General features: G+C 37.0%; 1 protein-coding gene across 3 annotated transcripts in view; it reads left to right on the top strand.

Annotated features, from left to right (window-relative positions):
* MAP2K5 (mitogen-activated protein kinase kinase 5) overlaps window positions 1-25,933 on the top strand; it is a 261,514-nt gene that overhangs the window by 110,288 nt on the left and 125,293 nt on the right. The window lies entirely within an intron of this gene.

Raw genomic sequence — 25,933 nt, 5'->3', positions numbered from 1 at the left:
ATGACAGGATTTTATTTTTCTTAACTCTAGTTAATGGCAAAACCTTCACTTTCTATACAATTGCATCCCTTCCTTTTATTAACATTTCAAATATCCTCACGCACTGTTCCTTAAGAGATTGCTTTACGTACCTTGAAAGTGAAACTTTAAATAAGGGATTGGTAAGTGCATCAGCAATTAGTCTCCTAGTCTATTAACAGAACACATGAGAAGAATAATCAGATACCTGTTGAATGTTGCAAAAGGAACCTCCCTTTGCATTTTTTAATATTCCCAAAATGTCTGAATTCATTTGGAAGTTGGCCTAATGTTACTGACTACTGTTTAATTTTACACGTCTGCTCAGCCTAACTTTATGCACATTTGGAGAATGCAGCAACATACACATTAGATGTGATGAAAGGAAAGTTTTGTGTTTTTTTTTTAAGGTATAAGGTATGAGAGAGAGAAAACAACTGATGTCTTCAATTGTAGTATCACATCTGTCACTAAGGGGTTTTTTTTGTTGTGGTGGTTTTAATATCCTAGTGATTCCAAATTTGTGCTTAAATCTTCCTTCCTCTTTTGAAAAGGGTATGTAGATTTTGACAAGCAAAACTTTCAATTCAGTTCTTGAAGGTGTTTATGCTGATTAAATGGAATCATAAACCAAGTTTTTCTTTAAAGCCAGTCCACTCTATTTCTAGAGTATATAGTTGGTACACAATGTAGATGTAGGGAGAGTGAGCTGAGTGTGTATTATTCTTCCTGGGAATAAATAAGCATGTGAATACATCTGGTGGGTGAGAAAAAATGGAGCATTTTCTCCTCCAAGATTAAGAGAGAATGGTTGTTAACATAATATGACTTATATTGCTTCCCTGTACTCCCACCTCCCCACACTCACCAACCCATAAAGTGGTTATAGCCATTTTAGTAGGAATTAACACAGTGGTCAATTCTTGTCATTTTATTGATTTTTATGGACATCTGCTATCCATTTGACAAAGGAGCTCAAGGAAGTCATCAATGCTCAGTAGCAAAGCCTTCATTAAAAGGACCTTGCCATGGAAATGCAAATGTTATTTTTTAAAATTAATTTATTTTTATTATTTGTCTTTTTATTTTTGGCTGCGTTGGGTCTTCGTTGCTGTGTATGGGCTTTCTCTAGTTGCGGTGTGCTGGCTTCTCACTGTGGTGGCTTCTCTTGTTGCGGAGCACGGGCTCTAGGCAGGTGGACTTCAGTAGGTGTGGTGCTTGGGCTCAGTAGTTGTGGCTCGTGGGCTCTAGAGCACAGGCTCAGTAGTTGTGGCGCACGGGCTTAGTTGCTCCACAGCATGTGGGATCTTCCTGGACCAGGGCTCGAACCCATGTCCCCTGCATTAGCAGGCAGATTCTTAACCACTGGACCACCAGGGAAGTCCTGCAAATATTATTAAAGAGATCCTTAGGCTCATCCTGTACTGTGGGCACACAGCATGATTCTGATTTATAAGGAATTTTCACTAGCCATAACTTTCTGTGAGGACTCTTAGTAGCACTAAGAACTATAGTAGATAGGAAAATACTATTCAGTTATTCTGCAGTCATCTTTGTTTTTCTTCTTTAAAATCATTGGTTTTAGTTTTACTCTTCATCTGGAGGAATAATTGAATTTTTCATTCAAAATGGCATCTTGATGGACATGTTTCAAATGGATTTATGTCTGGATCTAAAAATAAAGTCTAAAGTGTTCGTCAGAGTCTTGTACAACCACCCTATAATCACTGTGGGCAAGTGTGGTTGACCAGAGCCTCTCAGAGGTAGGTAGGTCCTTCTCCCCAGCTGTGGTTGCAGTTTGGGCTAAGAAGGGTTCTTTGATCAGTGATGTATGAGGGCCTTAGTGGTTTGACTGATTTTGGACATAGAGGTTTCAAAAAGGAATCCTAAGCCTGTACTTCTCTTTTTAGTCTGTGCTGGCCAGTCCAGTTCCCACAGAGAGTAACCACTATAAAATGCCACTGGTTATGGAATGAAGATATCTGTGAGAGGCTGAGTGGGGATAGTGGTAGTGGGCCAGCTAACCCTCTCAAGGGATTTCAGTTTTTTAAATTTATTTATTTAATTAAAGTATTGATTTACAATGTTGTATTAGTTTCAGGTTTACAATGTTGTTAGGTACAGCAAAGTGATTCAGTTATACATGTATACAGATTCTTTTCCCTTATAGATTATTACAAAATATTGAGTATAGTTCCCTATGCTATACAGTAGGTCCTTGTTGGTTATCTATTTTGTATGTAATAGTGTGTATATGTTCAGTTTTAAATAAATACCAGTAAGTGAATGTGCATCTGCATCTGTCTAGATGGAAAGACTAATGAATTACAGTGCAGATGAACAGTTATTCCCCAGTAATTATGGGTACTCAGCTATACAAATAGTATACTGTGGTAGTATACCTCATTAAACATATATGTTTAGCTTTTGAGTTTCCTTGTTATTTGTGGAAACTTTTACCTTCCAGATTTAAAAGTACGTGTTTTTATTGAAGAGTAGAAGAAGCCAGGTGTCCCTGAAGAATTTTGTAAAGCTTTGTCATGAGAAATTTACTCTAGATTGAGTAGTTGTTAACTTAATATTTTAGAGGTTTTGTCTATATTTAATAACTTGGATTTCATAAAAATAAGATTAAAGATGCCTTTTTGTTTACCAAAAAGCTATCTAATTTTATCCTTGATTAAAAAATTGTACCTTTTTAGATCAGTTCAATTAAAGATCAGAGCTTTTAAGTTCAGCTAAGGCAATTAAATAGGTAATATACTTGTTTATAGACTTTTGCTATGTAAGCTTATTGCTGTACCTTCTTAAAAGCACATATCCTCATTTTTGCTTTCTTGAATGATGATGGGAGTTCTAGCTGAATATGTGTCACGTTGTCAAATCAAAGACGGTGGTCCTTCTGCGGGAGGGGGAGCCCGGTACAAGCGCTGTGAGAAGACAGAGTGAAAAGATGGTGAAAGAGAAGCACTAATGAGTGATCTGAGCCTCCTTCTCCTTTGTCTCGGTCTAAGTACCTGTGTTCTCCTCTGACTGTCATTTTCTTCCCTACCAAATGCCGCCCCTAAAGACCAGGGTCTTGTACTTATGAACACAAATTTTAAAATATTAAGAAATGGATATATATTCAGTTATCCAACGAGAAAAGAGGGTAAACTGTTTCTCACATTTAAATGGCTTCCTTAAAGTACAGTGGTCCTGGATTTGTAGCTGTAAATATACGCGTGTGTGTGTGTGTGCGTGTGTGTGTATGTGTATATATATGTACGTATATGTGTGTATATATAGGTGTGTGTATATATATATGTGTGTATGTATGTGTGTGTATATATATATATATATATAGTGGAATTTATAAAATATAGTTAATGACTTCCAGACAAGCTGTTGAAAATCGAGTCTTTCCTATAGTGCAAACCCCATGAGGACTGTAGAGCAGAGTGAAATCTGAGCAACAAGCAGCGACAGACCACCCATCCATCCCATGAAGCTTGTTAGTCTGGTACAGGTTAGTTTATTTGTGTATTATGTAAACTGTAAATTTTTTTAGGAATTGAGGTATATCAGTTGCCATTCATAGTGGATCATCAAATGTTATATTCAACCAGGTTTTACTTTTGTTTATTTTGTTCTTTTTAAGATCTGGTTGAGATGATATATGTGAAAGTGCTTTATAAACTATCAAATATTAGTAATGCAGGTATGTTTTAATTATATAATAACTGTTATTAGAATTAACCACTTTATCCTGTTAATAAGCATACCTCACTCCCAAATCAAGCCAGGGAGAGAGTTTATTATACTTTGTAATACTAGGTGAAAAATTATGAAAATCTTTTCTTCAGGATAAACATGTGGTATCACATGAGGAAATAATTATTAAAACTGTTTGAAACTTCCACCAAGATAAACTACTGTGGAAAAATTGTCTTTATTAAAAAGCATTCGTGTGAGCCCTGTGAGCATAGCATGTACTGACTGAGTAAAAACAAAGAAAATGAACAGTGAGAAAGTCTGTTAGGCCAGATCTGACATTACAGCAAACATTGCAGCTTAACTTCAAAACATACATCGCCACTAATGAGGTGAGAGCCCTGCATATTAATAAACCTACAGCTCCAGTCACAGCCATCATTACCCACATCAAACATAAATACAAGATTAACACCTATGCCATTTCTTTGGAAGATGTGAGAATGCCCTGGCATTAACTGCTCTCTCTTTCCCTGAGGACAATAAATAGAAATGGAAGGGTAATGAGAATAGAACTTAGATTAAGAAAATAAAATTGGCAGTCAGGCTGGGGCAGTCTTAACACAGATGGAGAAGTTTATAGAAAGAAAAAAACCTAGATAGTTGGTGTCCCAGGATATTTTTGTATATATGAACCTGGTTGGTTTCATCAATTTTCTCTAACAGGAGAGCTTTTTTATATTTTATATTATATATATATGTATTTAAAAATTTTTTTTGTATTATTCTGAAGGCAAATGCTGCCCAAATAGATTTGCAATTGGAGAAAGTAAGTCTTGTGGTTTCAATAGGCATGTTAGAAATTTCATGTTCTACCCCTGGCTCTACTTTTTATAAATCTGGCCTCATACATATTTTCCAGTTGGTGCCAAAGCCAGTGTTTTTAGTTTGTTCATGGAGCAACTATTTATTTTTATCCCTACTATGTTCCAGGCAGTTGTCTATGTAGTTGGGATACATCGATTTGTATAAAACAAAAGATTCTGACACTCATGGAACTTATACTCTAGCTGGGGTGGGGCAGGGTTGGGAAAGTAATGTCCGTAAGTAATGAACATAATAAAAAAAAAATACGGAGTGTGTTAGAGGGTAGTTATTAATAGGGAGAAAAGAAAAAGTAGATCAAGCTTAGGGGAGGCAAAGGGCAGGTTGCAGTGCTCATCAGGTAGGCCTCATAGAGAAGATGAGATTGAAGCAAAGGCTTGAAGGAAGAGAGTTGCTAGACAGGAAGGTATGTGGGGGAGCAGAGCAGACGATGCTGGTGGGATGTGCATGGCGTGTTCATGGAACAGCAAGGAGGCCAGTGTGTCACGCTGAGGATAGGGGTGAGGGTATTATCAGCTGTTAGGCAGTGTTACAGTAACCAGGTGAGTTATATAGAAGCTCAGGTCAGGGAGACAGGCATGAAGATGGGGAGAAGTGGTCAGATTCTGAATGTATTTTAAACGTAGAGTTAGAATTTCCTGATGGATTGCTTGTGGATTTTTAGAGGAAGAGAGGAGTCAAGTTTGCTTCAACTTTCAGCAGCAGTTCAGTGTGATAAAAAATGTTTCCTGCTACATTTTTTTTTTTCTGCTAAAAGAGAGACCTTCACTAAAATTAAAGAAAAACCTGATAATATCAAGTGCTGACAAAGAATACAGAGCAACTGAACTCTCATACATTGCTGGTGGGAATATGAAATGGTCCAGCCACTTTGGAAAGCAGTTTGGTACTGTCCCGCAAAATGATTTGGCAATCGCACTCCACGCGGCTTTATTCATAATAGCCCCAAACTGGAAACAACTCCATTTTCTTTCAACTGGTGAATGAATAAACAAACTGTGGTACATCCAAACATACAATACTACTTAGCAATAATAGGGAACAAACTACTGATTCATGCAGTGACACAGATGCACCGTAAGTTCCTTATGCTAAGTGAAAGAAGCCAGACTCAAAGGGCTACCTATTGTGTCACTCTACGTATATGACATTCTGGAAAAGGCAAAGCAATAAGGATGGAAAATACATCAGTGGTTGCCCAAGGGTAGAGGAAGGGTTGACTGTAAAGCTGTGAGGGAATTTTGGGAGATGTTGCAAATTCTATATCTTGAATTTGGTGGTGGTTATCAGACTGTACACATTTGTTAGAACACAGACTTACACACCTAGATAGGATGAATTTTACTGTAAATTATACCTCAGTAAATCAGACTTTAAAAAAAAAGAAGAAGGAAGAAAAAGGAGGCATTCTTTTAATTCTTAGCAGTGCAGTGGAAGCTCTACTTTATTATTATTGTTATTTTTTTTCTTTTTTTGGCTGCGTTGGGTCTTCATTGTGACATGCGGGATCTTTGCAGTGCACACTCTTCGTTGCAGCATGCCGGCTTCTCTCTAGTTGTGGCGTGCAGGCTTAGTTGCCCTGCGGCATGTGGGATCTTAGTTCCCCAACCAGGGATCAAACCCATGTCCCCTCCATTGGAAGGTGAATTCTTTACCACTGGAACACTAGGGAAGTCCCATGGAAGCTCTACTTTAGAAAGACGTTTCCCCTGCCCAAACAGACAGACCATTCTTTCAAGGGGTCTGGGTGATTTTGTCATTATCATATCTCGTGGCTCCTGAAAAATCCTACCTAGGTTTGGTCTAGCAACTCACTAGCTTGAAAAAAAAAAAAAAAAAAAGAATCCTTCATCATTTAAGGATATCTGCAATGTCAGAGAGAGGGAGAAAGAGAGGGAGGGATGGGAGGAGGAAGGGAGAGAAAGAGAGAAACTTAAAAGTTGCTGTTATCCTTGGCCAGCAATTTGGAGCATCTGGAAATTGCACAGATTTTTCTTTCCTTAGTTAACCTGTTTTTTCCTCAGGTATTATTTAAGAACTGTAGATGTGCCGCTCTGACTTGGTCTAACTTGGGACAATTTTTAAAAAGCTCAGTTTCTAAGTAGGAATAAAGTTTTATTTAAAATCCCAACCCACTCCCACTGACTGACTGCCTCGTTGTGTGACCCTGGAAAGGCAGGTGACTCTTACTCTCTGGGCCTCAGTTTCCCCATATATAAAATGAAGGGATGGCTAGATGGTCACTCAAGTTCCTTCAAGCACCAGGATTCTGGATTCTTTGATTTGTGACTGAAAGAAGTATGACATATTACCAAGGTACAAAGTAAGTCAGGTACATCGGAGAAGAAAGAAAATGAATGAGAATCCCTGCGAGTAGATTTTGCTATGAAAATAGTAGTAATAGTAATAATAATGAATATTAATTAGGCACTTACTCTGTACCAGACCCTGTTCTAAGTGCTTAACATGTATAAACTATTTTGTGTTCCTTCAAAATGGGGAACTCTGGGAAATATGAAATATTTTAGAACTAAAGAGGCTAAAATGCAAGCAAATATTAATAATTGAGAATCAAAGCAATGTGGCTTAGCTAAGAGTAATGTTGCTTTCTAAACCAAGCTGATATAATCAATACAAAAGACATCTTTAAGGGGAAGGGTTTTTAAACTATAAAGTATACTGAAAATAAAATATTATCATTAACAAAGAGTTATAAAAAGGACATGCAAAGTTACAACTTAGATAGAAAGCAAAGGTATTCTTTTTTTAAAAATCTTTTTATTTTGAAATGATTTTAGATCCACAGGTAGTTGCCCCCAAAATGTACAGGAAGTTCACCTGCAAGGGCATCCTTTTTTTTTTTTTTAACATCTTTATTGGAGTATAATTGCTTTACAATGGTGTGTTACTTTCTGCTTTATAACAAAGTGAATGAGTTATACATATACATATATCCCCATATCTCTTCCCCCTTGCATCTCCCTCCCTCCCACCCTCCCTATCCCACCCCTCTAGGTAGTCACAAAGCACCGAGCTGATCCCCCTATGCTATGCGGCTGCTTCCCGCTAGCTATCTGTTTTACATTTGGTAGTGTGTATATGTCCATGCCACTCTCTCACTTTGTCCCAGCTTACCCTTCCCCCTCCCCGTATCCTCAAGTCCATTCTCTAGTAGGTCTGCATCTTTATTCCTGTCTTGCCACTAGGTTCTTCATGACCTTATTTTTTTTTTTTTTAAGATTCCATATATATATGTTAGCATACGGTATTTGTTTTTCTCTTTCTGACTTACTTCACTCTGTATGACAGACTCTAGGTCCATCCACATCACTATAAATAACTCAATTTCATTTCTTTTTATGGCTGAGTAATATTCCATTGTATATATGTGCCACATCTTCTTTATCCATTCATCCGATGATGGACACTTAGGTGGCTTCCATATCCTGGCTATTGTAAATAGAGCTGCAGTGAACACTGTGGTACATGACTCTCTTTGAATTATGGTTTTCTCAGGGTATATGCCCAGTAGTGGGATTGCAAGGGTTGTATGGTAGTTCTATTTTTAGTTTATTAAGGAACCTCCATACTGTTCTCCATAGTGGCTGTATCAATTTACATTCCCACCAACAGTGCAGGAGGGTTCCCTTTTCTCCACACCCTCTCCAGCATTTATTGTTTGTAGATTTTTGGATGATGGCCATTCTGACTGGTGTGAGATGATATCTCATTGTAGTTTTGATTTGCATTTCTCTAATGATTAATGATGTTGAGCATTCTTTCATGTGTTTGTTGGCAATCTGTATATCTTCTTTGGAGAAATGTCTATTTAGGTCTTCTGCCCATTCTTGGATTGGATTTTTTGTTTCTTTGATAATGAGCTGCATGAGCTGCTTGTAAATCTTGGAGATTAATCCTTTCTCAGTTGCTTCATTTGCAAATATGTTCTCCCATTCTGAGGGTTGTCTTTTTGTCTTGTTTATGGTTTCCTTTGCTGTGCAAAAGCTTTGAAGTTTCATTATGTCCCATTTGTTTATTTTTGTTTTTATTTCCATTTCTCTAGGAGGTGGGTCAAAAAGCATCTTGCTGTGATTTATGTCATAGAGTGTTCTGCCTATGTTTTCCTCTAAGAGTTTGATAGTATCTGCCCTTACATTTAGGTGTTTAATCCATTTTGAGTTTATTTTTGTGTATGGTGTTAAGGAGTGTTCTAATTTCATTCTTTTACGTGTAGCTGTCCAGTTTTCCCAGCACCACTTATTGAAGAGGCTGCTTTTCTCCATTGTATATTCTTGCCTCCTTTATCAAAGATAAGGTGACCATATGTACGTGGGTTTATCTCTGGGCTTTCTATACTGTTCTATTCATCTATATTTCTGTTTTTGTGCCAGTACCATACTGTCTTGATTACTGTAGCTTTGTAGTATTGTCTGAAGTCCGGGAGCCTGATTCCTCCAGCTCCGTTTTTCTTTCTCAAGATTGCTTTGGCTATTCAGGGTCTTTTGTGTTTCCATACAAATTGTGAAATTTTTTGTTCTAGTTCTGTGAAAAATGCCATTGGTCGTTTGATAGGGATTGCACTGAATCTGTAGATTGCTTTGGGTAGTAGAGTCATTTTCACAATGTTGATTCGTCCAATCCAAGAACATGGTATATCTCTCCATCTATTTGTATCATCTTTAATTTCTTTCATCAGTGTCTTATAATTTTCTGCATACAGGTCTTTTGTCTCCTTAGGTAGGTTTATTCCTAGATATTTTATTCTTTTTGTTGCAGTGGTAAATGGGAGTGTTTTCTTAATTTCTCTTTCAGATTTTTTATCATTAGTGTATAGAATGCAAGAGATTTCTGTGCATTAATTTTGTATCCTGCTACTTTACCAGATTCATTGATTAGCTCTAGTAGTTTTCTGGTAGCATCTTTAGGATTCTCTATGTATAGTATCATGTCATCTGCAAACAGTGACAGCTTTACTTCTTTTCTGATTTGGATTCCTTTTATTTCTTTTTCTTCTCTGATTGCTGTAGCTAAAACTTCCAAAACTGTGTTGAATAATAGTGGTGAGAGTGGGCAACCTTGTCTTCTTCCTGATCTTAGTGGAAATGGTTTCAGTTTTTCACCATTGAGGATGATGTTGGCTGTGGGTTTGTCCTATATGGCCTTTATTACGTTGAGGTAAGTTCCCTCTATGGCTACCTTCTGGAGGGTTTTTATCATAAATGGGTGTTGAATTTTGTCAAAAGCTTTTTCTGCATCTATTGAGATGATCATATGGTTTTTCTCCTTCAATTTGTTAATATGGTATATCACATTGATTGATTTGTGTATATTGAAGAATCCTTGCATTCCTGGGATAAACCCCACTTGATCATGGTGTATGATCCTTTTAATGTGCTGTTGGATTCTGTTTGCTAGTATTCTGTTGAGGATTTTTGCATCTGTGCTCATCAGTGATATTGGCCTGTAGTTTTCTTTGTTTGTGACATCTTTGTCTGGTTTTGGTATCAGGGTGATGGTGGCCTCGTAGAATGAGTTTGGGAGTGTTCCTCCTTCTGCTATATTTTGGAAGAGTTTGAGAAGGATCGGTGTTAGCTCGTCTCTAAATGTTTGATAGAATTTGCCTGTGAAGCCATCTGGTCCTGGGCTTTTGTTTGTTGGAAGATTTTCACACAGTTTCAGTTTCAGTGCTTGTGATTGGTCTGTTCATATTTTCTGTTTCTTCCTGGTTCAGTCTCGGAAGGTTGTGCTTTTCTAAGAATTTGTCCATTTCTTCCAGGTTGTCCATTTTATTGGCATACAGTTGCTTGTAGTAATCTCTCATGATCCTTTGTATTTCTAGTGTAAGTTGTTACTTCTTTTTTTTCTATTTCTCTTGATTTGAGTCTTCTCCCTTTTTTTCTTGATGAGTCTGGCTAACGGTTTATCAATTTTGTTTATCTTCTCAAAGAACCAGCTTTTAATTTTATTGATCTTTGCTATTGTTTCCTTCATTTCTTTTTCATTTATTTCTGCTCTGATCTTTATGATTTCTTTCCTTCTGCTAACTTTGGGTTTTTTTGTTCTTCTTTCTCTAATTGCTTTAGGTATAAGGTTAGGTTGTTTATTTGAGATGTTTCTTGTTTCTTGAGGTAGGATTGTATTGCTGTAAACTTCCCTCTTAGAACTGCTTTTGCTGCATCCCATAGGTTTTGGGTCATTGTGTTTTCATTGTCATTTGTTTCTAGGTATTTTTTGATTTCTTCTTTGATTTCTTCAGTGATCTCTTGGTTACTAAGTAGTGTATTGTTTAGCCTCCATGTGTTTGTATTTTTTACAGATTTTTTTCCTGTAATTGATATGTAGTCTCATAGTGTTGTGCTTGGAAACGACACTTGATACGATTTCAATTTTCTTAAATTTACCAAGACTTGGTTTGTGACCGAAGATATGATCTATCCTGGAGAATGTTCCATGAGCCCTTGAGAAGAAAGTGTATTCTGTTGTTTTTGGATGGAATGTCCTATAAATAATAATTAAGTCCATCTTGTTTAATGTATCATTTAAAGCTTGTGTTTCCTTATTTATTTTCATTTTGGATGATCTGTCCGTTGGTGAAAGTGGGGTGTTAAAGTCCACTGCTATGATTGTGTTCCTGTCGATTTCCCCTTTTATGGCTGTTAGTATTTGCCTTATGTATTGAGGTGCTCCTGTGTTGGGTGCATAAATATTTACAATTGTTATATCTGTTTCTTGGATCAATCCCTTGATCATTATGTAGTGTCCTTCTTTGTCTCTTGTAATAGTCTTTGTTTTAAAGTCTATTTTATCTGATACGAGAATTGCTACTCCAGCTTTCTTTTGATTTCCATTTGCATGGAATATCTTTTTCCATCCCCTCACTTTCAGTCTGTATGTGTCCCTAGGTCTGAAGTGGGTCTCTTGTAGAGAGCATATATATGGGTCTTGTTTTTGTATCCATTCAGCCAGTCTATGTCTTTTGGTTGGAGCATTTAATCCATTTACATTTAAGGTAATTATCAATATGTATGTTCCTATTACCATTTTCTTAATTGTTTTGGGTTTGTTATTGTAGGTCTTTTCCTTCTCTTGTTTTTCCTGCCTAGAGAAGTTTATTTAGCATTTGTTGTAAAGCTGGTTTGGTGGTGCTGAATTCTCTTAGCTTTTGCTTGTCTGTAAAGGTTTTAATTTCTCCGTCAAATCTGAATGAGATCCTTGCTGGGTAGAGTAATCTTGGTTGTAGGTTTTTCCCCTTCATCACTTTAAGTATGTCCTGCCACTCCCTTCTAGCTTGCAGAGTTTCTGCTGAAAGATCAGCTGTTAACCTTATGGGGATTCCCTTGTATGTTATTTGTTGTCTTTCCCTTGCTGCTTTTAATATTTGTTCTTTGTATTTAATTTTTGATAGTTTGATTAATATGTGTCTTGGCATGTTTCTCCTTGGATTTATCCTGTATGGGACTCTCTGTGCTTCCAGGACTTGATTAACTATTTCCTTTCCCATATTAGGGGAGTTTTCAACTATAATCTCTTCAAATATTTTGTCAGTCCCTTTCTTTTTCTTTTCTTCTTCTGGGACCCCTATAATTCGAATGTTGGTGCGTTTAATGTTGTCCCAGAGGTCTGTGAGACTGTCCTCAAGGGCATCCTTTTTAAAGAAGGAATTTGGAAGAAAATTGGAGGCTAATAATCCAGAAGAGTGTAGACAGGTGAATGTTACATACATTTGCTAATACCTTTTAAATGAGATCAGCATAAATTTTAAGACTTAAAAAATGTTATAAGAGGGCTTCCCTGGTGGCGCAGTGGTTGAGAATCTGCCTGCTAATGCAGGGGACACGGGTTCGAGCCCTGGTCTGGGAAGATCCCACATGCCACGGAGCAGCTGGGCCCGTGAGCCACAATTGCTGAGCCTGCGCGTCTGGAGCCTGTGCCCCGCAACGGGAGGGGCCGCGATGGAGAAAGGCCCGCGCACCGCGATGAAGAGCGGTCCCCGCACCGCGATGAAGAGTGGCCCCCGCTTGCCGCAACTGGAGAAAGCCCTCGCACGAACCGAAGACCCAACACAGCCAAAAATAAATAAATAAATAAATAAATAAATAAATAAATAAATAAAATCAAGTAAAAAAAAAAAAAAAAAAAAAAAGAAAATTCCAAGGGTTAAAAAAAAAAAAAAAAAAAAAAATGTTATAAGAATATTTATATTATGGGGACATATGTATATGTATAACTGATTCACTTTGTTATAAAGCAGAAACTGACACACCATTGTAAAGCAATTATACTCTAATAAAGATGTTAAAAAAAAGAATATATTATATTCCAAATTATTTTATTATAATTATTAAATGAGAAAAGAGGAATGAGATGGTAGAAGTAAAACCTTTGAATTCCTTAGGAAAGGAACTTTGATGTCAAGGTGGTAGTGTTAAAAGAGTACCTTGGTGTATGTAAAAGTTGGGAATTGTGGTGGAAAGAAACTTAGGGAATGATCATTTGCTGGTTAGTGATTCTTTAGGGAACAGATTGTTGGAAAACATTAGTATCAATGGAAAACTAACCTGATTAATTTTAGGTAATGTATGAAGAAATGTAGTATGGCCAAACTTTCATAACCTCTTTTGCAGAGATATTTACAGTTGGTGCTTACTCATAGGTGAGTTTTATTTTTGCTATCTGGAGGATCAGACACAGGTTTTAAAAGAACTGGTTAGTGTTTGAGCAACCCAAGACATTTTAAAAGGAATCATCCCCAGTTGGTTTTATGTTGTAATACATGATGATGAGAGGACTGGGGTGTGTGGGCTCCTTCCCTAGGCTTTGTGACTGCTTAGCCAGATGTGTCTGGAGGGAGGCATTTAGCAAGTGCTGATGGTGGGAGCACAGTTACATCTTGGCTCCTGTTTTTATTTTTATTTATATATTTATTTATTTTAACATCTTTATTGGAGTATAATTGCTTTACAATGGTGTGTTAGTTTCTGCTGTATAACTAAGTGAATCAGCTATACATATACATACATCCCCATATCTCCTCCTTCTTGCGTCTCCCTTCCACCCTCCCTATCCCACCCCTCTAGGTGGTCACAAAGCACCGAGCTGATCTCCCTGTGCTATGCAGCTGCTTCCCACGAGCTATCTATTTACATTTGGTAGTGTATATGTGTCCATTTGGCTCCTGTTTTTAAATTGTTTAAGTATTGTCCTTTAAATGTAAATATTAATCACATGCCAGTGATGTAGTAGATTGTAACTTATGAACACTTGGGTTTTTGGCGGAAAAAAAAAGACTTAGCCCATTAACTGAGGTAAACAAACTAATTTAATGACTCTGGATTGTTGGTTTTTCTGCAGCTCTGACTCTCCACACAAATGAACATCTCTAAAAATTAAGCCTCCTTCCCCACGTTAGTCATTCATTCTCTTTCCCTCGGGTAATCACTAGGGATTTCTGTATTTGTGGTAATGATTTTCAAGACAAGAAACCCTGTATAGCATTACTTAAAAGTGTTCTTTTAAGGAATGCATGTCTAGAGTATATGAAAAACTATCAAATTCAACAGCAAAAAACCCCAAACAATCCCAATAAAAAATGAGCAAAAGACATGAAGAGACAGTCCACTGAAGAGGATATACAAATGACAAATAAGCACAGGAAAGGATTTCAGCATCATTAGCCGTTAAGGCAATGCAAATTAAAACCACAGCGAGATATTACTACATACCTACCAGAATGGCTAAAATTTTAAAAATAGTGATAACACCAAATGCCGGCAAGGATGCAGAGAAATTAGATCACTAATACATTGCTGATAGGAATGTAAAATGATACAGGCCCCCTGGAAAACAATTTGGTATTTCTTGAAAATCTAAACATGCAACTACCACATGACCCAGCAATTGTACTCCTGGGCATTTATCCCAGAGAAATGAAGACTTACGTTTACACAAAAAGGAGTACACAAATGTTTATAGTAGCTTTGCTCATAATAACCAAAAACTGGAAACAACCCCAGTGTCCTTTAATGAGTGAATGGTTAAACAAGCTGTGCTACATTCATACCATATACTACTACTCAGCAATAAAAAGGAATGAACTATTGATATATATAACCTGGATGAATCTCCAGAGAATTATGCCAAGTAAAAAAAGCCAGTCACAAAAGGTTACATACTGTGTGATTCCATTTTTATAAGATTCTTGAAATGACAAAATTACAGAAATGGAGAGTAAATTAGTGGTTTCCAGAGGCTAATGAGAGGATGCCGGGGTAGGCGGGAAGTGGTGTGGCTATAAAAGGATATGGTGATGGACACATTCTCTCTCTTGACTGTATCAGTGTCAGTGCCCTGTTTGTGATATTGTACCACAGTTTTTCAGGATGTCACTGTTGGGAGGAAATGGGTAGAGGGTATACAGGATGTCTATTATTTTTTACAACTGCATGTGAGTCTACAATTATCTCAAAATAAAGAGCTTAATAATAAAGAATATGTGATTGTTCTATGATTGTCTGCATTTGGGTGATCTACTTCATCAGAGAGGGTTGTCCTGGACTTAGTTTTTCTTTTATCCATGTGTCTGTGGTAAGATTTATCATAGGCAGAGTCATCCCTTTTAGGACATCTCTAAAAGGGTGAGGAACCCAGGGGAATTACCGTGCAAGCCACCTCCCCCTCCCTTTCTAAAAATGAGTATCAGTGGAAGCCTTAGGGAAGAGAAGAGAAGAAGTCATGTGCCATAGTGGAAGGAATACAAATAGTCTGAGAGGGTATTTAGTCCTCCTGTTACCTCCCCTAAGATCCTTCTGCCTTGCTGGGGATTGGGATTTAAAGTAGATTATGTGATCTTTGTGGGTTTGACTCACAGTTCTTTTTTTTTTTTTTTTTTAATATTTATTTATTTATTATTTTTGGCTGTGTTGGGTCTTCGTTACTGTGCAAGGGCTTTCTCTAGTTGCGGCAAGTGGGGGCCACTCTTCATCGCGGCGCGCGGGCCTCTCACTATCGTGGCCTCTCTTGTTGCGGAGCACAAGCTCCAGACGCGCAGGCTCAGTAGTTGTGGCTCACGGGCCTAGCTGCTCCGCGGCATGTGGGATCTTCCCAGACCAGGGCTCGAACCCGTGTCCCCTGCATTGGCAGGCAGATTCTCAACCACTGCGCCACCAGGGAAGCCCTGACTCACAGTTCTTTATGGCACCCGAATATATGCCCCTCACCTTTATGATGAGCCCCTGTCTAACCACCCAGCACAATGCACTCGGTGGTCTGATGAATGTTTGATTCAGCAAGCCCTGAGCACAGCTTTGTCTCTTATGCAAACTATGAAGTTTTAGGATCTTATCAGAGGGCGAGGCAGAACAGCTGTATGCTGGGTCATTTCTGTTGGTAGAGGTTGGAGGCCACAGTTAATTTATGACACTGATTGTGTGCCAGTCCATATTTGTTAGATGAATAAATTGAATCACAGTTTTCTGGGAATAATATTTTTCTCCTGGAATTTTTTGTAGTGTGGCTTAATTGGATGACCTTTGTTCCTCTTTAGTATTAAAGTAAGATATTTATCCTCAGAGAGAATATCCTGCCAAGAATGTTTAGCAGTTAGAAGACCCCTCCATGTCTGTCCCTTTCTCCAAAGGCATGGTTTAAGGTGGTCAGCACCATGGAAATTAAATCCATTCTTTTGCTGTTGGAGGATTAAGTTCCTTCTGGATTGGGTGCAGTTATTATTGTTATTAATATTATCATTCATTGAGTGCCTTTCTGTGTTTCAGATGAGGAAACTAAAGCTTTTTAAAAAGGATAAATAACTTAGTCATAAGGAAGGTGATAACTGGTGGGTAGCCTAATGGAATAGATCTATATTTAGGGTCAGATCCAGATTTAAGTTCTGCTTCTGCTTCTTCTTAATACAACTCAGCTATGTGACCTTGGATCAGTTCCTTAACCTCTTTGAGATTGTAGCACTTTGTCTGGCACATAATAGGTATTGTTATAGTTCACATAACTGCTTCTCAAGACAAGCAGCAAGAGGTTAAGTGAAAGAATAGTTAGAACCTTCCCCAAACTTCCCTCCTATATCTACTTTATGTGAGAAGTGGAAAAATCTAAAATAAAATGTATGAAGATCAGCCCAGCTATTCAAGGTCAAAACTGGGATAGTAATCGAGCCCATAAATTGAGATGAGATTTATCTCATAAACATAATACAGTTTGTTAAGGCTTAAGAGTTAGGATTGTAGTCTATAGTTGTGTGACCTTGAGCAAGTAATTTCATTAACTTCAGCCTCAATTTACTCATCTATAAAATGGGGTTAATAATAGTACCTATCTCAAGGGTTATAATGAGAATTAAATGAGATATAATATGTATGAGGATAATGCATTTAGTCCAGTGTTTGGCATATAGCAAGTGCCAAAGAAGTGTTATCTCTAATTTTTGTTATTTCTTTAGAACAATTTACCAGAGTTGGTCTTCTGGACATGCTACTCCAAGTCAACTCTACGATCAAAATGTATCTTATAATTTATTTATGAGTTCAGTGTTGTATTCCATTGCTTTCTTTCCTTTTTCACTGAAAAACTTGTAATTGGTGGTATCTTAGACTTGTGGGAATTAAGTTGTTCAGAACTGGGGCAGAGTATAGGTCCCTTCCGACCCCCAGGAACCTGTTCCTCCACACCCGGTATTTCCCATACATCAAACAGAGGATGTTGCTGGGTAGGAATCTAAAATCCACCACATTAGAAGGAAACCTCTTTTACTTACTAAAAGGAAGGCAGAATTGAGAAGCCTGGGCCTTTTTTGCCCCTGGTATTAACCTTGTAAATGCTGCATGTCTTCTGCATTTGTCATACATGAAGAGGGAAAACCATGTTTGTTGCTTCCATTCAGAACTGAATCATGAGACTCTAGATAATAACTGCCATTTAGGATGGCTAATTATGCTGCTTAATTTTATTTAAGGCTTTTGCAAGAATATTTGGATGACCTACCCTTTGTTGTGTGATGGAATGATTAGAATAACTTTTATATTGCATTGTGGTTTGCTCTTAAGTGTGTTCCTGTTGTGCACAGATGAATTTGTAATGTAGAAATGTCAGCATAGTCTATGTTTAATTGTACCTGCTGTTCTCATTCAGTAGAAAGCAGTCCCCAAGAAATAACTAGATAAATATATTAGTTGTTGTCTTTTCATAAGACAATTAAACATAATGAAAAAAGCGCCCTGGCATAGTGCTAGGAGAGCTTACTAGGTATGAAGACCTGCTAATGTGTCTTCTGGCTCCTGGTAAACTGAGACTGGCTTCCTGGCATTCAAGCAAAATAGTGTAATTGCTTTATAGAGGGGAAAAAGTTGAAGAGAAGTTTATTTCTGCTTCCATTATCATCCCACAGGAGAGCCACATACCGTATTTTAAAACTGAACTCGTGTTTCCTTAAGGACTGCACTGTGCTTATTTCTAAAAGCATTCAGTGAGGCTTACACATGAAAGCACAGAGCAAATTAAATATTTTAAATATGCTACCAAGGGGGAAGGGGGGGGGTGGGAGGAACTGGGAGATTGGGATTGACACATATACACTACTGATACTATGTATAAAATAGACAACTGATGGGAACATACTGTATAGCACGGGGAGCTCTACTTAATGCACTGTGGTGACTTAAATGCGAGGGAAATCCAAAAGGGAGGGGATATATGTATATGTGTGGCTGATTCATTTTGCTGTGCAGTAGAAGCTAACACAGCATTGTAAAGCAACTATACTCCAGTAAAAATTAAAAAAAAAAAAAAAGACAAAATGGAGACCAGAAGGGAGCAGAAGTGGGAGATATCACCAGCACCTGATATGAATAGATCACAGCAAAAAGGGAATGCTCAGTTCTCAAGAATTTCCTTTTCTGAAAAGAGAAAGCATAGAATTGTGCGTAGAAAGTCACGATTTTCTTTGTGACTAAACTTAAAGGAAATTGATGTGTAGAGCCCTGTGTAAAGCACGTTGGATAACTCCAGCTGTAGTTCTGTGAAAGAGGTTTTATTTATGTGTTCTGAGCAGGCCCCTTGGTCCCCAGCCATTTCCTGACCAGGGATCGCCTCCCACTCTGACCCCTGATTGTGTTGGGGGTGGGTGCTGGGTAGTAGGCGGAGGAGCCTTTTGTGAAGAGCTGCAGAAAGCCCCTGCTCTGTGGGCCTTTATGAGCAAGCTTCAGCTTGATGCTGTTCATGTGGGTTGTTTAATGGCTAATTGATACAGCATGTGTAAAGATACAGTTTCCTGCTTGAGGCTGTTATTGGTGGCAACATGGGTTTGTCTCAACATGATACCAATTTCCACAGTCAATTTGGTCAATTTAGTGAAGGAAAAAAAAAAAGTCAGTCCAGCCTGAAAATCAGTCAAAGGAGTTACTAGAGGTTATTGAGGCAACTATGGTTGGTTGATCAAAATTTTCATGTTTGAACCATTTGTTTTCACATTTTGTATACATAACCTTAGTCATTTTGAGAAATAATCTTAAATACACAGAAGTAACATTTAAAATTTAGTACCTTTAAAAAAATATCTATAATCACAATCAGGCTTTCTAGAACATATCATTTTTGAGAGGGATGACCATTTTACTATTGATATGTAGTGTACAATCAGTGTAAACAACTGATGCCTCATATTTTGTTATAAATAGAGTAAGAAGGTGACCACAGAGATCGCAAAGGACCTGAAAAACTATGGAGAAGTTATCAATAAAAAGAAGTTAAAGAATTGTGTTTTGGGCTGATTTTTAAAACCACTTTATTGTTGTATAACTTATGTATCATAAAGCTCACCCGTTTTAAGTGTGCGATTCAGGGATTTTTAATAAATTATAGAATTGTGTAACCATAACCATAATCCATCTGAGAACATTTTCCATCACCCCAAAAAAGAATCCACATGCCCACTTGCCATCAGTTCCTGCTCCTAGCCCCAGCTTCTGCGAACCACTAATCTATTTTCTGAATTTATAGATTTGCCTTTTTTAGACATTTTATATAAACAGATTAATACAACATGAAGTCTTTTCTATCTCACTTCTTTCATTTAGCATAATCTTTTTGTGGTTTATCCATTTAGTAGCATGGGTGTGTCAGCAGTCCATTCCTTTTTTCTAATATCTTTTTAAAATTGAGGTATAATTGACATACAACATTATATCAGTTACAGGTGTATAACATAATGATTTGATGTTTGTATATATTATGAAGTGATCACCACAATCAACCTAGTTAACATATGTTATCATACATAGTTAGAGAATTTTTTTCTGTTTTGAGAACTTTGATGATTTATTCTCTTAGCAACTTTAAAATATATAATACAGTATTATTAAATGTAGTTGCCATATTGTACATTACATCCCTGTGACATACTTATTTTAAAAACAGAAGTTTGTACCTTAAGACTGCTTTCACCCATTTTGCCCACACCCCCCTCCCCCTCCTCTGGCAAACACCAATCTGTTCTCTGTATCTATGAGCCTGTTTTGTTGTTGTTGTTGTTTTTAGATTCCACTTATAAGTGAGATCACATGGTATTTGTCTTTCTCTATCTGATTATCTCACTTAGCATAATGCCCTCAAGATCCATCCATGTTGTCTCAAATGGCAAGATTTCATAGTTTTTTATGGCCAAAAAATATCCCATTGTATATATGTGTGTGTGTGTGTGTGTGTGTGTGTGTGTGTGTATACACATATATACCACATTTTCTTTGTTGATGGACATTTAGGTTATTTCCCTATTCAGCTATTGTAAATAATGCTGAGTGAACATGGGGATGTATATATCTTTTGGAGTTAGTGTTTTCGTTTTCTTTGGATAAATACCCAGAAGTGGAGTTGCTGGATATTATGGTAGTTCTATTTTTAATATTTTAAGGAATCTCCGTACTTTTTTCCATAGTGGGTATGCCAATTAACATTTCCATCAGCTGTGCACAGGGTTCCCTTTTCTCCACATCCTTGCTAACACTTGTTATTTCTTGTCTTTTTGATAATAGCCATTCGAATAGATGTGAGGTGATATCTTATTGTGGTTTTGATTTGCATTTCCCTGATGATTAATTATTGATGTGGAGTACCTTTTCATGTACCTGTTGGCCATCTGTATGTCTTGTTTAGAAAAATGTCTATTCAGATCCTCTGTTCATTACTTAAATCAGATTGGCTTTTTTGGCTATTAAGTTTTATGAGTTCTTTATATATTTTAGATATTAACCCTTTATCAGATACATGATTTGCAAATATTTTCTCTCATTCAGTTGGTTGCCTTTCCATTTTGTTGATGGTTTCCTTTGCTCTGTAAAGCTTTTTAGGTTCAGATAGTCCCACTTGTTTATTTTTGCTTTTGTTGCCTTTGCTTTTGATGTCAAATCCAAAAAAATCATTATCAAGACTGATGTCAAGGAGCTTACCCCCTATGTTTTCTTTGAGGAGTTTTATGGCTTCAGGTCTTGTACGCAAGTCTTTAATCCATTTCAAGTGAATTTTTATGTATTGTAAGATAGTGATCCAGTTTCATTTTTTAAAATGTCGCTCTCCATTTTTTCCAACACCATTTATTTAAGAGACTGTCCTTTTTTCAGCATATTGTATATTCTTGGCTTCTTTGTCATCAGTTAATTGACCGTATAAGCATAGGTTTATTTCTGAGCTCTCTGTTCATTGATCTATGTGTCTTTTTATGCCCATATCATACTGTTTTGATTACTATAACTTTGTGTTATTGTTTGAAATCAGGGATCATGATGCCTCTAGCTTTGTTTTTCTTTTTCTCAAGATTGCTTTGGCTATTCAGGGTCTGTTGTGGTTCTGTACAAATTTTAGAATTGTTTATTCCATTTCTGTGAAAAATGCCATTGGAATTTTGATAAGGATTGCATCAAATCTGTAGACTGCTTTGAGTAAGATGGACATTTTAATAATATTAATTCTTCCAATCCATGAGTATGGAATATCTTTCCATTTTTGGTGTCTTCTTCAGTTTCTTTCATCTGGGTCTTACAATTTTCAGTGTACAGGTCTTTCACCTCCTTGCTTAAATTTATTCCCTAGATATTTTGTTCATTTTGATACAGTTGTAAAGGGGATTGTTTTCTTCATTTCTCTTCCTGATAGTTCATTATTGGTGTAAGCAAAACAACAGATTTCTGTGTATTGATTTTGTATCCTGCAAGTTTACTGTATTTATTTATTAGTTCTAACAGTTTTTTGGTGGGGGTGTTTAGGGTTTTTTATATATACTATCATGACATCTGCAAATAATGACAATTTTACTTTTTCCTTTCCAATTTGGATCCCTTTTATTTCTTTTTCCTACCTAATTGTTCTGGCTAGGACTGCCTATACTATCTTGAATAAAAGTGACAAAAGTGTGTATCCTTGTCTTGTTCTTTACCTTAGAAGAAAAGCTTTTAGCTTTTCACCATTGAGTGTGATGTTAGCTGTGGGCTTGTCTTACATGGCCTTTATTATGTGGAGGTATGTTCCCTCTGTACCCACTTTGTTGAGAGTCTTTATCATAAAAGGATGTTGAATTTTGTCAAATGCTTTTACTGCATCTATTGAGATGATTGTAGAATTTTCATCCTTTATTTTGTTAATGTTGTGTATCATGTTGATTGATTTGTATATGTTGAACCATCCTTGCATCCCTGTAATAAATCCCACTTCATCATGGTATAGGATTCTTTTAATGTGCTGTTGAGTTCAGTTTGTTAATATTTTGTTAAGAATTTTGTCATTTGCGTTCATCAGGGATATTGGCCTCTAATTTTCTTTTCCTGTGGTATTTTTGTCTGGTTTTGGCATCAGGGTAATGCTGGCCTCGTAAAATGAGTTTGGAAATGTTACCTCCTCTTCTATTTTTTGGAAGAGTTTGAGAACAATTGGTATTAATTTTTCTTTGAATGCTTGGTAGAATTCACTAGTGAAGCTATCTGGTCCTGGTTTTTTGTTTGAAGGCAGTTTTAAAATTACTGATTCAATCTCCTTCCTAGTAATTGGTCTCTTTAGATTTTCTGTTTCTTCATGATTCAGTCTTGGAAGTTTGTAGGTTTCTAGGAATTCATCCATTTCTTCTAGGTCATCTAATTTGTTGGTGTATAATTGTTCATAGTAGTTTCTTATGATCCTTTGTATTTCTGTGGTGTCAGCTATAACACCTCCTCTGTCATTTCTTTTTTTTTCTTTTAACATCTTTATTGGAGTATCATTGGTTTACAATGGTCTGTTAGTTTCTCCTACATAAAAAAGTGAATCAGCTATACATATACATATATCCCCATATCTCCTCCCTCTTGCGTCTCCCTCCCTCCCACCCTCCCTATCCCACCCCTCTAGGTGATCACAAAGCACCCAGCTGATCTCCCTGTGCTATGCAGCTGCTTCCCACTAGCTATCTATTTTACACTTGGTAGTGTATATATGTCCATGCCACTCTCTCACTTTGTCCCAGCTTACCCTTCCCCCTCCCCATGTTCAGGTCCATTCTCTACATCTGCGTCTTTATTCCTGTCCTGCCCATGGGTTCTTCAGAACTTTTTTTTTTTTAGATTCCATATATATGTGTTAGCATATGGTATTTATTTTCCTCTTTCTGACTTACTACACTCTGTATGACAGTCTCTAGGTCCATCCACCTCATTATAAATAACTCAAATTCGTTTCTTTTTATGACTGAGTAATATTCCATTGTATATATGTGCCACATCTTCTTTATCCTTTCATCTGTCGATGGACACTTAGGTTGCTTCCATGTCCTGACTATTGTAAATAGAGCTGCAATGAACATTCTGGTACATGACTCTTTTTGAATTATGGTTTTCTCAGGGTATATACCCAGTAGTGGAATTGCTGGGTCGTATGGTAGTTCTATTTTTAGTTTTTTAAGGAACCTCCATAGTGTTCTCCATAGTGGCTGTATCAATTTACGTTCCCACCAACAGTGCAAGAGGGTTCCCTTTTCTCCACACCCTCTCCAGCATTTACTGTTTGTAGATTTTTGGATGATGGCCATTCTGACTGGTGTGAGGTGATACCTCATTGTAGTTTTGATTTGCATTTCTCTAATGATTAGTGATGTTGAGCATCCTTTCATGTATTTGTTGGCAATCTGTATATCTTCTTTGGAGAAATGTCTTTTTAGGTCTTCTGCCCATTTTTGGTTTGGGTTGTTTGTTTTTTTGATAATGAGCTGCATGAGCTGCTTGTAAATTTTGCAGATTAATCCTTTGTCAGTTGCTTCATTTGCAAATATTTTCTCCCATTCTGAGGGTTGTCTTTTCATCTTGTTTATGGTTTCCTTTGCTGTGCAAAAGCTTTTAAGTTTCATTAGGTCCATTTGTTTTTTTTGTTTTTATTTCCATTTTTCTAGGAGGTGAGTCAAAAAGGATCTTGCTGTGATTTATGTCATAGAGTGTTCTGCCTATGTTTTCCTCTAAGAGTTTGATAGTGTCTGGCCTTACATTTAGGTGTTTAATCCATTTTGAGTTTATTTTTGTATATGGTGTTAGGGAGTGTTCTAATTTCAGTCTTTTACATGTAGCTGTCCAGTTTTCCCAGCATCACTTATTGAGGAGGCTGTCTTTTTCTCCATTGCATACTGTTGCCTCCTTTCTCAAAAATAAAGTGACCATATGTGCGTGGGTTTATCTCTGGGCTTTCTGTCCTGTTCCATTGATCTGTATTTCTCTTTTTGTGCCAGTACCATACAGTCTTGATTACTGTAGCTTTGTAGTATAGTCTGAAGTCTGGGAGCCTGATTCCTCCAGGTCCGTTTTTCTTTCTCAAGATTGCTTTGGCTATTTGGGGTCTTTTGTGTTTCCATACAAATTGTGAGATTTTTTTGTTCTAGTTCTGTGAAAAATGCCATTGGTAGTTTGATAGGGATTGCACTGAATCTGCAGATGATTTTGGGTAGTAGAGTCATTTTCACAATGTTGATTCGTCCAATCCGAGAACATGGTATATCTCTCCATGTGTTTGTATCATCTTTAATTTCTTTCATCACTGTCTTATAGTTTTCTGTATACAGGTCTTTTGTCTCCTTAAGTAGGTTTATTCCTAGGTATTTTATTATTTTCGTTGCAGTGGTAAATGGGAGTGTTTCCTAAATTTCTCTTTCAGATTTTTCATCATTAGTGTATAGGAAAGCAAGAGATTTCTGTGCATTAATTTTGTATCCTGCAACTTTACCAAATTCATTAATTAGCTCTAGTAGTTTTCTGGTAGCATCTTTAGGATTCTCTATGTATAGTATCATGTCATCTGCAAACAGTGACAGCTTTACTTCTTCTTTTCCGATTTGGATTCCTTTTATTTCTTGTTCTTCTCTGATTGCTGTGGCTAAAACTTCCAAAACTATGTTGAATAATAGTGGTGAGAGTGGGCAACCTTGTCTTGTTCCTGATCTTAGTGGAAATGGTTTCAGTTTTTCACCATTGAGAATGATGTTGGCTGTGGGTTTGTCCTATATGGCCTTTATTATGTTAAGGTAATTTCCCTCTATGCCTGCTTTCTGCAGGGTTTTTATCATAAATGGGGGCTGAATTTAGTCAAAAGCTTTTTCTGCATATATTGAGATTATCATATGGTTTTTCTCCTTCAATTTGTTGATATGATTTATCACATTGATTGATTTGCGTATGTTGAAGAATCCTTGCATTCTTGGGATAAACCCCATTTGATCATGGTGTATGATCCTTTTAATGTGCTGTTGGATGCTGTTTGCTAGTATTTTGTTGAGGATTTTTGCATCTGTGTTCATCAGTGATATTGGCCTGTAGTTTTCTTTCTTTGTGACATCTTTGTCTGGTTTTGGTATCAGGGTGATGGTGGCCTCATAGAATGAGTTTGGGAGTGTTCTTCCCTCTGCTATATTTTGGAAGAGTTTGAGAAAGATAGGTATTAGCTCTTCTCTAAATGTTTGATAGAATTCGCCTGTGAAGTCGTGTGGTCCTGGGCTTGTTTGTTGGAAGATTTTTAATCACAGTCTCAATTTCAGTGCTTGTGATTGGTCTGTTCATATTTTCTGTTTCTTCCTGGTTCAGTCTCGGAAGGTTGTGCTTTTCTAAGAATTTGTCCATTTCTTCCAGGTTGTCCATTTTATTGGCATATAGTTGCTTGTAGTAATCTCTCATGATCCTTTGTATTTCTGCAGTGTCAGTTATTCTGCTTTTTCATTTCTAATTCTCTTGATTTGAGTCTTCTCCCTTTTTTTCTTGATGAGTCTGGCTAATGGTTTATCAATTTTGTTTATCTTCTCAAAGAACCAGCTTTTAGTTTTATTGATCTTTGCTAT

Source organism: Balaenoptera acutorostrata, chromosome 3 (genome assembly GCF_949987535.1).
Source record: "Balaenoptera acutorostrata chromosome 3, mBalAcu1.1, whole genome shotgun sequence".
Lineage (NCBI taxonomy): Eukaryota > Metazoa > Chordata > Mammalia > Artiodactyla > Balaenopteridae > Balaenoptera > Balaenoptera acutorostrata.
This window is presented reverse-complemented; position numbering and strand designations above follow the sequence as displayed.